Source organism: Ambystoma mexicanum, chromosome 6q, assembly GCF_040938575.1.
Source record: "Ambystoma mexicanum isolate Mex_15411 chromosome 6q, UKY_AmexF1_1, whole genome shotgun sequence".
Taxonomy (NCBI): domain Eukaryota; kingdom Metazoa; phylum Chordata; class Amphibia; order Caudata; family Ambystomatidae; genus Ambystoma; species Ambystoma mexicanum.
This window is the reverse complement of record NC_090937.1, coordinates 291,907,816-291,920,499: the sequence shown is the minus strand read 5'-3', so window position 1 is coordinate 291,920,499 and position 12,684 is coordinate 291,907,816. Positions and strand designations below refer to the sequence as shown.

The window sequence follows — 12,684 nt, the reverse complement described above, 5'->3', positions numbered from 1 at the left end:
ACTATGTGCTTTAAGGAGTGAGCACTCTAAGCTTGGGGTAGGGATCTCTGAGCTCATATTTGAATGTTGTATACCAATTGTGCTTTACAGAAGAAGTGCTTTAAGCTTGGAAATGGAACCCCTGAGCTCCTATTTGAATTCCGTGAACCAATTGTGCGTTACATAAGAAGTGCTTTAGGCTAAGAGAAGGGGACCCCTCAGCACCTCTTTGAAGGTTACGAACCAATTGAACATGGAGCTTTAAGGATTAAGTACATTATGCTTGAGGAAGGGAACCCTAACCTCTTGTTGAAGATTGGGAAGAAGTTGAAGTTGTATTTGGAGGAACCAGTGTTTGAGCTTGGGAAGAATACTTTAAGCTCTTGTTGAACTTTGTGAATCCAGTGAAACATTATTGGAACTGTGTCATGAACTTGAGGAAGGGAACCCTGAGATACTTTTGTTTGAACTGTGTTGAACTTGGGGAAGGGAATCCCGAGAACATTTTTGTTGGAACTGTCTCGAACTTGGAAAGGGGGCCAAGAGCAAGTCAGGAACTGGACAAAGCTCAGAACTTTAGTTTGAAGACTGTTTATTTGGTTATTGATATCCCTACACTGTGTTTAGTACTAGATGTGAGGGCAAGCATAGGGTTTTGACACAGACAGACCTTTGACTTTCACTGACAAACATAGACTTTGCTCAGTTTATTTAGGTAGGGAAAATCATGCCTTAGTTATAGGGCACGATTGGTGTTAAACCAACCCAAAGAGTTTCAATAAAGGTTTTGCAAACTATTACCATTGTTGTCTGTGTCATCTCCTGACACCATGCCTGTCTCACAAAAGTGACAGGAGGGTAGTCGGTATGGTTAATAACCACAACAGTTTAAGGTTTCTTGTCTTTTGTACAAAGAGAGCAATGGTACTTAATATGTCTCTAGTGGGCTTCTGGGAAGGACCAGTCGGACAGAACCACAATGTATCTTGTGCTGTAGGTGTTCATAGTGTTGAACAGGGTTGAGTTGGCTTCAGGGCATTTTGCAGGCTTCTGTGACAGAGTTCAAAACGGAGTCAGTTTCAGGTAACAGGCGGCAAATGGTTTGGCGAGCAAAGCTGGGCGAACGGCTGCAAGCTGGCCTGCATGGTGGCTCGGGGTCAGGATTCGTCTCAGTGCTGATCGGAGGATCTGGAGCACTGGTTGAGACGTCTCTGATGTATTTAAGTGACAGTGGCTTGCCAACTATCAGCGTTGCTGTCGATTGCAGATTGAGAAACTCTACTGGCTCGAAAATGTCCTTTAAGGCGGTCATCAGTAGATGCTGGTCAAGGGACTTATCCCAGCTTCTTCAATGGGCTTGGGTCATCCTTTAAGGCGGATGACCCACAGCTGTGGAGTATGTTGCAGGCAACTGCCTTATCATTGGTTGTAGGTTCAGAGACCTTTGGCACTCCCTGTCCAGGGAGCTTGCTGCGGAGTCTAGCAGGGCACTCTGTGTGCTGACTAGGTACCGGTTCTGGAGTGATGGAGGTTCCTCAGAATTCTGTATCTCCCTCTATTCCATGGGAAATCTTTAGGGGAGGGATCTTGCTTGCCTCTTTGGAGTTCCTAGCCTTCCTTCTCTGGCAGAAGCTGCAAGGCAGTGTGTACCTGCAGCCAGGACCCAAGGTTGAGTTCTTCTTGCTGCTTCTGGAGAAGTCTTCAGATGATCTGCCAAAAGAGGGGCTCAGCCCTCTTTTAAAGCCAAGTGGACTTTCACACAGTGCTATAGAACCGAGCAGGTTATTTTCTTCTACACTTTTAGACCATTCTGTTTATCAAGTTTTGTTAATTGAGTGTGTTCTTCTCCCATGTTTTTCGAAAATGTTGTTCCCAAACCTTTTTTTACTCCTTTCAGCAAAATATCATCAGTTGTGTATCTTTTTAGTAGTGTCCTCATCATGGCACATGGAGTAATATTTTTATGAACGGTCTATTACTGTGAATTTCAGTGGCTGCAAACTTGCTGTTTTGTACTTATTGGCTATTAGGTGGCGCTGTAAGCGCTGACTATAAACTGAAACTATTGGCATGGGAAGTGAAGATCGGAGAGATATGGGATATGAGCAGGGTCCTGCAGTCTGCCTTTTCACCCACCCACTGATCACCAACAGCCATGTTTGCCCCTATAGCCATTATTAGGGCTGGGTGAAATTGTTAGTTTCCATTCTGCCAGCCACAGAAGCAAAATCTGTCTGATTTCATTCTGCTTTGCCCCAATCTGCAGTTCTGCCACCCTGGCATATTATAAAGAACGTCACAAAGTATCTTGTGCTGTTGTGTGAACCCAAAAGAGCAGCACAAAGTTTCACGTGCTGTCGCGTGAACCCCACACAAATCAAAAAGAGCCACCTGATGTTTCGTGTACCACTGTGCGAACCTACTACGAACCGAAAAGAGTGGCGCAAAGTTTCTCGTGCCGCAGCTCGAACCTAGCATGAATCGAAAAGAGCAGCACAAAAATGTTTGTACTGCTGCGTGAACCTTGCATGAATCGAAACTAAAACTGTGGGAAGTTTCTTTTGTCGCTTTGCAAATCTAGCGTGGATCGAAGAACCTGTGCAAAGTTTCTCATGCCGAAGTGCGAAACTAGTACAGATTGAAAGAAAAGGCCCCTGTGTAGTTCCTCGTGTCACTGCGAAAAACTAGTATTGATTGGGAAAAATGCATGAAGTTTCTCATGTCGTTGCACAAAACTAGCACGGATTGAAAATGAACTGCACAAAGTTTCTCGTGTTACTGCACGAAACTAGCATGGATTGCAAAGAGCTGCATTAATTTTCTCGTGTCGCTGCGTGAACCTAGCACAAAACGAAACACTGTTCAATGTTTCTCGTCGCATTGCGTGAAACTAGCACGGTTCAGAAAAACCTGCATGAAACTAGCATGGATACATTAGAAAGACCTGTGTGAAGTTTCTCGTCTCATTACATGAAACCAACATGGAAACAAAACACCATGCTAAAAGACGGAGAAAGCCACAATACAAGCAACTGACATGAGATGCCGGTAAGGGACTTGCCATGAGTGTGGTAACACCAGTAAAAACTAGGCATTTCCAAAAAGTTCCTATTTTTAAAATACTACCTATTTATAACTGGACCTACATGGTATATTTACTGTATGGGAGACACAGAAAGTACGGCATTTGGGGTAAATATGGATTATTTACCACATGCAGTACTTCCAATGTCCCCCATGCAGTAAAGCCGGCCTTTGGCGTAGTAAACTGAAGTATTCACTACACTGTCACTGGTTCGAATCCCAGCAGGTCCACCAGACCTACAGCCTTCCAAGGTCCATAAAATCAATACTAATGAGTTCAGTAAGAATAAACATCTACTATCTGTATATAGCACCAAGAGAGGCTGTGGGGTGAACAAGCGCTCCACAAATACAACTAATATTTAATGTCATTAAATATATAAAAATAAAAAGGAGGGAAACAGGGACTATACGGCAAGATGGTAGTCTGGGTGTATTTGCAAATTAGACAAAGGAAGCCTCGAGGTAAATGACACACAACACATACAACTGAATTCGATGATAGTTATCAAACTGTTTCTTTAACCACACTCATAAGTGCTATGAAACACCTCCATAGACTTTAGTTTGAGTACAAATTGACTAGGCGCATCCTTTTATATTAATGTCACTGTATGGTTTGTTGTCTACTCTGTGCACACAAAAGTAAACCTAAAAACTCACATCAATAGCCTAACATAACTAAACACACATGCACTCTCTTATTTAGCACTACACACATACCACAAGACGCAGGTGCTCTACATATATGCATACAATGAAGACATTGAAAGTCGTGCGAGTGGAATGCAGATCTTCATCGGCCAATAGATGTCGTCCCTTTTTGTTCTGAACGCCCAGCGTGCTTTGCGTGTTCTAGCAGCTTCCCTGTAGCCAAGCGGTGTAGGCAGTGGTCGAAGTGTACGAAAAGAAGTAGTGGAACTATGTTCCTTACTGGTCTGCACCACACCCACAAACCCCATCGCCACGACTCCTCCCATGCACAATACAAATCCCAAAACACATGCGCCTGCTCTTTAAGGGAACGTCATGTGCAGTGCACTGACAGTGCGAGTTTCAACTTCTTCCTACACTTTTATTTTAAAACGAAACCACAACGGTTTCTTTTTAAAATAAAAGTGTAGGAACGGTAAAACCTAATTAAAAGAAGTAGAGGAGCACCCGACCGCTCCTGCACACTTCGACCACTGGGTGTAGGGCTGCCTGGCTTCTTTACAGGCCATCAGCTCAAGGCTCTTGTAACCAGGACTCATGTCTGGCAGAGAGTCTCCCAGGAACCCCCTTGTTATTTGCATATTTAAAGTAACTTTGGGTTTCACCCTAAATTACTAGGGGAATCCAGACATGGACCCCTTGCTCACTATTCTTGGAGAGGCACAGCTACACCCTACTGATGAGGTTCGACCAGACCAAAACACGTGGCTGGGGTTGCTGTTGGTACTCTTGTTCAGAGGAGAATTGCCTAGCATTTCAGTGCTGGACTGCCCCAGGGCAGGACAAAGACTGATATGTTTGGGATATTTCTCCTCTGTGAAAGATAGTGAGCTAAAGACTCTGGGTAAGGCTCTTGTAACCAGGACTCATGTCTGGCAGAGAGTCTCCCAGGACCCCCCTTGTTATCGGCTTCTTTACAGGCCATCAGCTCAAGGATTGGGTATTTCTAGCCACGCCAGCATGAAGACGCTGTGATCTATGAATGCACGTAAACAGCCTTAGTTGCACCTATTACCAGCTGTTTTACCAACCAAGAATGTAGCTCCTGGAAGCACAGCGCCACTGACCTCACCCCCCTTGCCATACCTACCCCTAGACCTAACTAATCATCCATCTTTTACAAAGGATGTTAAAAAACCTATCAATTCTAGTGGCGTTGCCTGTTTCATTTTGTCTCTCTAGCGCCATGATACCCTCGGGTTGCCGTGAGCTGTACAAGTTTTCTTAACATAACATACCCCGTCGCCTTCTGAGTTCTTTGGTTGGTGGATCTTTTGCCATGCATTTCAGAAAAGCAGCAGTGGGAGGATTTCATTGAAGATGCATGGAGCGTACACTAATACTAGTGGCTGTGATCTGACCTTTAAATAATGAATATGTGCAGTGGAAAATGGCCAAAGGTTGGCCAGGTGCCAGAAGTCTGCCCAGAAGCGAGAGAATTGGCAAAAGCTCATGTCTCCAGAAACAGACCTCCCGTGAGTCCCAGCAGCTCCTTTCTCTGCTGTGATACTTCCTGTTCCCAGGGCGAATGCGTTGCCCCGAGCTTCCCCCGCTTGCCCACCGAACTACTCCCCTTCCATGAGATAATGGCGGCATGCTCAGCCTGACCAGTGTCGGTCAATTCCTTTGCAGTCTTCATCACCGACTGCGTGTTCCAATAGTTTCTACAGTTGAAAGACGTGTGACAAGTAGGCCCTCCTCCCACCGGCTTCAATTCTATAAAAGGAAAGAGAGGAGAAGTGCGTGTGGTGATAACAGTGCACGCCGCCGCCTCATGAGATGTAAAGCAGCCGCCCACGAGAAAATGGCTGCCGTGGTAGGCCTCGGTGCAGGCATAATGATCCCATCTCTCCAGATGGCGACTGTTCCCACCAGCATCACAGAGAGCGTCCAGGAAGCCATGTACACGCCACAGGGTTGGCGCCCTCACCAGTCCCCTTAGGGCACAAACTGTGCAGCTTCTGTTTGCTGTGGTCAGAGGAAAGCACTAACCTCCAGTTGAGTCTTCGCTGCCAATTCAAAATAAAATAAGCATTGGCAAAGTCAACCATTTTAAACTTTGTGTAGGTACGGGAAAGTCATTTGCCATAGGTACTTTTAGGCAGTAAAATGGCAACAGCTGCAAAACAGGGTGAGAACCTGAGTGTGAGTCTGTGCCTTGCAGAAGTCTATCTAGTACCTATAAAGGAGCCCAAACTGTTGGCTTTCCTAATGCTCGTTTTCAACAGGACATGATTGCCTGCTAAAGATGCAAGAACACACATTTTGCTTATAAATCAAGTGGCAGAAGACACACTTGATTAAGACATTTTCAGTACCCCAGGAGCGCATTTACAGCTGCATTTAAGCTATTAACTCTCAGGCAACTGCTCTGAAATAACACTGGCAGGCCCTATGCAGCACACCGTTTTATGTTACTGCCTGATAGAGCACAATGAAATCCCAGGAAGGTGTGTTAAGGGAAGGGCGGGTAGTGGATGGGAATGGCCAACTGTAATGAATAGATGGATACAAACAAATAACACTCACAGGCTGTGTGTGCCTCCTCATATCCCATCTCCTCCCATCTTCACTCCAGGCCAATTGTTTCGGTTTATAAGAGTCACCTAACGGCGGGAGGAAGGAAGGAAGGAAGGAAGGAAGGAAGGAAGGAAGGAAGGAAGGAAGGAAGGAAGGAAGGAAGGAAGGAAGGAAGGAAGGAAGGAAGGAAGGAAGGAAGGAAGGAAGGAAGGAAGGAAGGAAGGAAGGAAGGAAGGAAGGAAGGAAGGAAGGAAGGAAGGAAGGAAGGAAGGAAGGAAGGAAGGAAGGAAGGAAGGAAGGAAGGAAGGAAGGAAGGAAGGAAGGAGTAAACATTCTCTTTGACCGATTCTTGCTTTGACAGTGAATACAATGGATTCTCCTAATTTCAATATCTGGCGGTATTTCACTCTATTACCCTGAAAGCTGGACTATCCAGCACCAATGACAACCGAGTGGTGCCAGATAAGCAGATATGCCCATCACCGAAAGTCGGCTATCCGGGTGGTAGAATGACAGAGGAGAGCAAAAGGCGTAGTAACAAAGCTTCCTGGCCTCCTGCTCCGTTTACCAACAGTCGGTCATCCGGATCTGCGTGTTCCGGCTTCAAAGTGTTGTTTTCCGGCATGCCCTTAATTGGAAGGGTGCCACTACCCTAAGTGGAAAGTGCCCGTTGGTAGAACGTCTGTGTTAACGGGGGCTCCATAACACAGCTTGTATCCAGTGCTGCCTTTAGGCATAGGCAACCCAAGCTGTTGCCGGGGCGCCACATTAGCGCCACTGCCACACCAGCTCGGGGTAGTCTTTCAAGGGTTCCCCCAAACTGGCACAGTGAAGGTACCCTATCGAAATCAAAAGCACCCCCTCCCGTGCTTGCGCCGGTGTTCTAGCACGAGAGCAGGGCGCTTTTCACTTCAATAGGGCGCTGCTGTTACACCAGCATGGTGCAGCCTTTGAAAGGCTGCTGGTGTGCCAGTGGCTATCTGTTTAAGTGATTAGCGCTGCGTGCCAGCATGGGAGCGGGGCGCTTTTCACTTCAATAGCGCGCTGCTGTTACACCAGCATGGTACAGCCTTTGAAAGGCTGCTGGTGTGCCAGTGGCTATCTGTTTAAGTGATTAGCGCTGCGTGCCAGCATGGGAGTGGGGCGCTTTTCACTTCAATAGGGCGCTGCTGTTACACCAGCATCGCGCAGCCTTTGAAAGGCTGCTGGTGTGCCAGTGGCTATCTGTTTAAGTGATTAGTGCTGCATGCCAGCATGGGAGTGGGGTGCTTTTCACTTCAATAGGGCGCTGCTGTTACACCAGCATGGCGCAGCCTTTGAAAGGCTGCTGGTGTGCCAGTGGCAATCTGTTTAAGTGATTAGCGCTGCGTGCCAGCACGGGAGCGGGGCGCTTTTTATTTCAATAGGGCGCTGCTGTTACACCAGCATGGGGCAGCCTTTGAAATGTAGTTGGAACATCACACACAGACAAGGGCTGGTACTTCTGTCTCCCTTCCAACTGCTAATCCCCCCACATTCCATCTTCCCCATTCCAGGTCGAGCCAGCCTCCACACTGACTTTTGAACTCACTGAGCTATCTGTGTGGCTTTGTCAAGCTGCTTTGACAGCCCGAAGCCACCTCCCCACATAAAATTATCTGCAGCAGTTCTTGGGTCCCACTGAGCTATCTTTGAGCCTTTTAGAAGGTGCGTCGCCAATCCCCATCCGCAAATTGCGGGCCTCAGTTGTTTATGGTGTTGAAGATACGATAATAATGAGTGGGGGCAAGCTCCCAGAATGAAATCTCTGTGACAAGGTACTATATGGCAGGCCATGCCCCCGTACCTGCGCGGCTGCTACCTACCTCACCGCTGTCCCGTCCCAGACGTGAATGAAAGCGGTAACACAAGCGCCCGCTCGCTGCAGCCCGTGACTGCGCAGGAAGCCCGGAGAAGGCTCCAGCCCCATTCATGTATTTATTATTCAGTATCAGCTGCTCGGGAGAGGCGGGGAGTGGGGGCTGGGAGGGGGGGGGGGCTCAATGTCATCAAAGTCAGCGAGGAGTGCAGCTCAGTCCCAGCCCGCAGCAGAGGCGCACATACCAGCCAGCATCCCCGGCACCCGTGCAGGGCACCGGCAGGCACCCACCCGCGGGGCTCCAGCAGACCCCGCCCCCCCGCTCACCCCCCCCCCGTCAGGCCGCCGCTGCTCGGCTCTGCGCCCACCCCAGGGGAGAGGAGAGGCTGCGGCGTGGAGAGGCCGGGCAGCGCGGGACCCCTCGGAGGCACCGGGGAGCGCACTTCTTCTCCCGCACATGTAAGTGCGCATTCAAACATAACGGCGCGTCCTCGGCGGTCCATTTACAGTAGGGGCTGGGCTTTGGGTGGGGACAAAGGCTGATTAGGGTGGGGGTCCAGGAAGGGGTGCGGGGTTGCTCAGGGATGCCCTCTGCAATACATCCCGTGCTCCGAGGAATGTACAGCAATGTGCTTGGCCAGGCTTCCGTGGAGTCGTTTGTTAGGGCGGCATGTCACGGCACAGACTCTAGAGTGCCGGCCCGGTCTGTTTTGGGGTGGGCGTGGCGGGGGAGGGGGAGAAGGTAGCGTCGAGAGTCGGGCTTATGTTAGAGTATGCGTGCATAGATGGTGTGTCGCCTCCTCCACACCGCGTATGGGACGGTTTGGTTTCATGCTCAGTGTTCACACCCAGTGTTGCCCCAACTACACACGGATAATGGCTCTTGTATGTAGAGACATCTGGGTGCTATTGTGTTCCCACACCAGGCTCTGATCTCAGAAATGGGCCCCCCGTGAGGCACCCATTTGGGAGTCGGTGGGGATGCTAAGAGTGGTATGACGTAAGGTCATCATTCTGCATTGCCAAAGTATTTCCTTTTGAACCGAGCCTCGATGCGATGTTGTCTTCTGTAAATTGGAGTCGCCGCGCTTGATGCGTGTGTGTGGGGGGGGGACGGAGGTGGAGGGAATGAGGGTGGCAGCCGGAGTGCGAGGCTGAGATGACGGACTTTGGCGCAATGACACATCCGCAGAATGGCGGTGCATCTGGGGGAACCCCGTTGCGCAGGACGGAGAAGGATGGACCCCAGATGCTTTGCATTCTCCCCAAACTGCGCAGGTTTGCCCTCGCAAGCTGCGGAATATGCTTTATAATCTAAAATAGAGCGTAAACGCCTACAGCCCCCCAAGACATAAGTATGCCCAGCCATTCATTGCTGCCAGAGGACTCATGCTCTGACCTTTTGGCCAACAGCCTTTCTCCGGCGCTGAGGCGTTGACCTCTAGGCCTGTGTTTACATTGGGATACCCGGAACTATCAGCAGGCAAAGTGTTGTGGGAATGGCTGAAGGTGTCACACGTGAGCTCGTGCCACTGGACAGCACTGACTGTGGGTGGCCCACAAGTACCTGTCAGTGGACACCAATTATTGGCACCCACATCTAATTTGATGCTTTGGTGGTTCCGGTGCCACATGGACCCCCAGCAAAAATGACCCAATGGGGGGATTTTCTCCCAATTTTTTTATTTTGTATTCATGTTGTTGCTGTGGGGTCCTGCTCGGAAGGCACAGTTCGTCATCTGTTTACGGAATGCTTCCGCGCTCCGCTAAAGTGGTGCCAAGCGGAACCTAGCCCACTATTGCCAAGGGCAAAGACATACCGTTGTATGCTTGGTAACCTTGTGTGAACTAGCACTACAGAGCCCCGAGGCGCTTCTCAGCCCTGGAGTCTTGGGTGCATGGCCTGAATACTGCAGTGTTTGGGAGGGAGAACAACAGCGCTTGGTGTGGGGGTGGGAGCGGGTCAACACAACACCCGGTGTTCTGTCCCTCGGCCTAGAAGTGCGTCTGGCACACAGCTCGCGTGTCTGCCTGTAGTGCATGCATGTAGACTGGGACTGCAGGGCCTGTGCTGGGCAGCTGAGGCCCGTCTCTGAGCCCCAGTGCTGGCGGGGCACCGTACTCAAGAGCCCAGAAGCAGTCCAAGGAAAGGGGACCGTGAGCACACCCTGCTGCCATTCATATTTGAAGCCCGCCTGGGCCCCATGGCACCTCAGAGTCGGGGCCCGCTGCCCTGTGGCCCCATGAGCTGGGCTTGCAAGGAGCACTGCCAGTGGTTGAAGTGCACGAAAAGAAGTAGTGGAACTATGTTCCCTGCTGGCCTGCACCCGCTCCCCAGAAACCCCATCACCACGCCCCCTCCCACGCACAATCCAGACCCCCAAACAAATGCACCTGCTATTTAAGGGAATGTTCACTGCAACTTTCAACTTCTTCCTCCTACACTTTTATTTTAAACTAAACCATTCCGGAATGGTTTCTTTTTAAAATAAAAGTATAAGAACAGTAAACATTTTTTTTTTTAAGTAGAGGAGCACCGCTTCCAGCTGCTCAAACCCACTAAGACCACTGGTAAATACTCTTAATTTCTGAGCACCTTGCGAAGAAGTGGAGACCTGTCTTACCCCTCCTTTTGAGGGTTTACTGGGTGGTAGGTACTTGTTCAAGTTGAAGGCCACTTGCCTTCTTGTTGCTGGCTGCGCTTGAAATGGGTGATATCAAGGTACTCGCAGTCACAAAGGCCTGCAGTGGTGTGTCGCATGGAAGTAATGTACTGTTGGTGGCCCACGCTTACACTGCAAGTGTCCAATACCGAGGTACTAGAGGGCTTTCCAAAATGATGACCCAAACACATATGTCATTTTAATAAAAGGAAGACAGGTACTCTGGGACTGGCGGTTCAGCGCTGTAATGACTACAGGGCATGCCCAAAAGCAATTCTCTCCTTGGCATGTTTTAGGTTAGGCATAAGGCCTTTGTACGTCTGGCCATAACTTAACTTATACCTGAAAACGATATTCACAAAGTGTGTAACTTACTACTGTCTGAAAACGGAGAATCTATAGCTGGTTAACAAAAAGGCCCACTTAGGCAACAATCGGCGCTCCAGCATGCAATACTTTGCTCCAGAGTAGCTGAAAGGGGAAAATAAACATTTCAGAAGAAACTTGAATACACTGTTTTCGCATTTGAACCTATTTTCTACGATATAACCCTACTTAGTATACATCCCACACAACACACCTTACACATGTGAACACTATATCATTGACTTTCGCGCTTCAGATCCAATTTAGCCAGATGGCTTTCTGAAATAAACCAGATGATGGTGACGTTGCAGTACATTTTAAGTGGGTTTGGAAAAGATTCTAAGACAAATCTGATGGTTTGAGAATACTTGCCAAAATACACATTTGTGGGTGTGTGTCTCTTTCCCATTCAGACATCGCCTTCTTGAAACACCCACAGATCCACACCCTTGGAAACGCCCTTTTTGCTGGTCTGGTAGTTTTCCATGCTTAGGTTACGCTGTCGTGCAACTTACCCCAAGATGTACACACATCCCCTGCTAGTAACTTCCTTTGTAAATTGGGCGTAAATACTTTTGAGAAATAGTCTTATCTACACATTTGTAAATTACCGCTTTTTCCAGGAGTAAGTTAGACTTACTGTAGGACAAGGCTTTGTAAACCAGGCCGCACATGTGTATCTACTGTACTTTGCTTTCCCGCTTATGGGTCGAAGCACCGTAACTTCAAGTGTAACTATTTCGCAGCTCTCTGGTTCTCAATGTGTCCATTGCAAGTGGGTGTACCAATGGAATTGCACCCTGTGGTCAGCTGGCTCCACACAACCCACTGCAGCTTAAACACTGGCTCACTGGGAAGTCCTGTGCATGCATGCAAATATCCAGTCCTTATTAGCAGAGCTGGCTGAAGATGTGTCAAGTGTTTGAGGTGGCCATAGTTTAACATGAAGTTTGGGGGCCCTCTTGCCTGTATGTGGGAAAAAGTCTGCGGCATCCATGGGGTGCTTTGATTATAATGGAGACCTAAAGGAACGCAGCAAGGGGGTTAATAGCTACAGATAGCTGCAGACTATCATGGGCAGCCATGCAGCCAGGAGCATGTTTATGGACAAGCTAACAGTGTCTCTTCACAAGGTGCCAACAATGCAGTTGAAACCGGAGTAAAAAGGCAACAAAGTGATACAAACTTTCCTGGATACTGCAAAGCCTGGGGGAGTTCTCAGTCTGACGGTGCCAGCAAAGGCATGCTGCAAAGCACACATTTGATGTCCTGAATTAAAGACGTGTTTTGTTTTGTTATAAGACTGCCAACATTCAGGCAGCTGCTTTGTTGCCCCCACCCCGCCCCTGAGGCTCAAGACGCATTTCAACTGAAAACGTTGAAAGGCCCTAACGCCATCCTAGATTATTAGGTTGACACTAGCGTGAGTTGGATTCCGAGCCACTTGCCAACAGAGCAGTTATATTTCATGCATATGACTAATTAGGTAAATGACCTCTATTTGCAAGAATGTACTCATTG

General features: G+C 48.6%; 1 protein-coding gene across 4 annotated transcripts in view; it reads left to right on the top strand.

Moving 5' to 3' along the window:
• Positions 1 to 12,684, top strand: part of PALM2AKAP2 (PALM2 and AKAP2 fusion) — a 1,039,983-nt gene that overhangs the window by 700,562 nt on the left and 326,737 nt on the right. The window contains exon 1 of one of the 4 annotated variants that reach the window (XM_069630779.1): positions 8,467 to 8,593. The exons of the other annotated variants lie outside the window; for them this stretch is intronic. The gene's annotated coding sequence lies outside the window, so the exon portion shown is untranslated. Of the gene's footprint in view, positions 1 to 8,466; positions 8,594 to 12,684 lie in introns of those variants that run through there. 4 annotated transcript variants of the gene reach the window in all.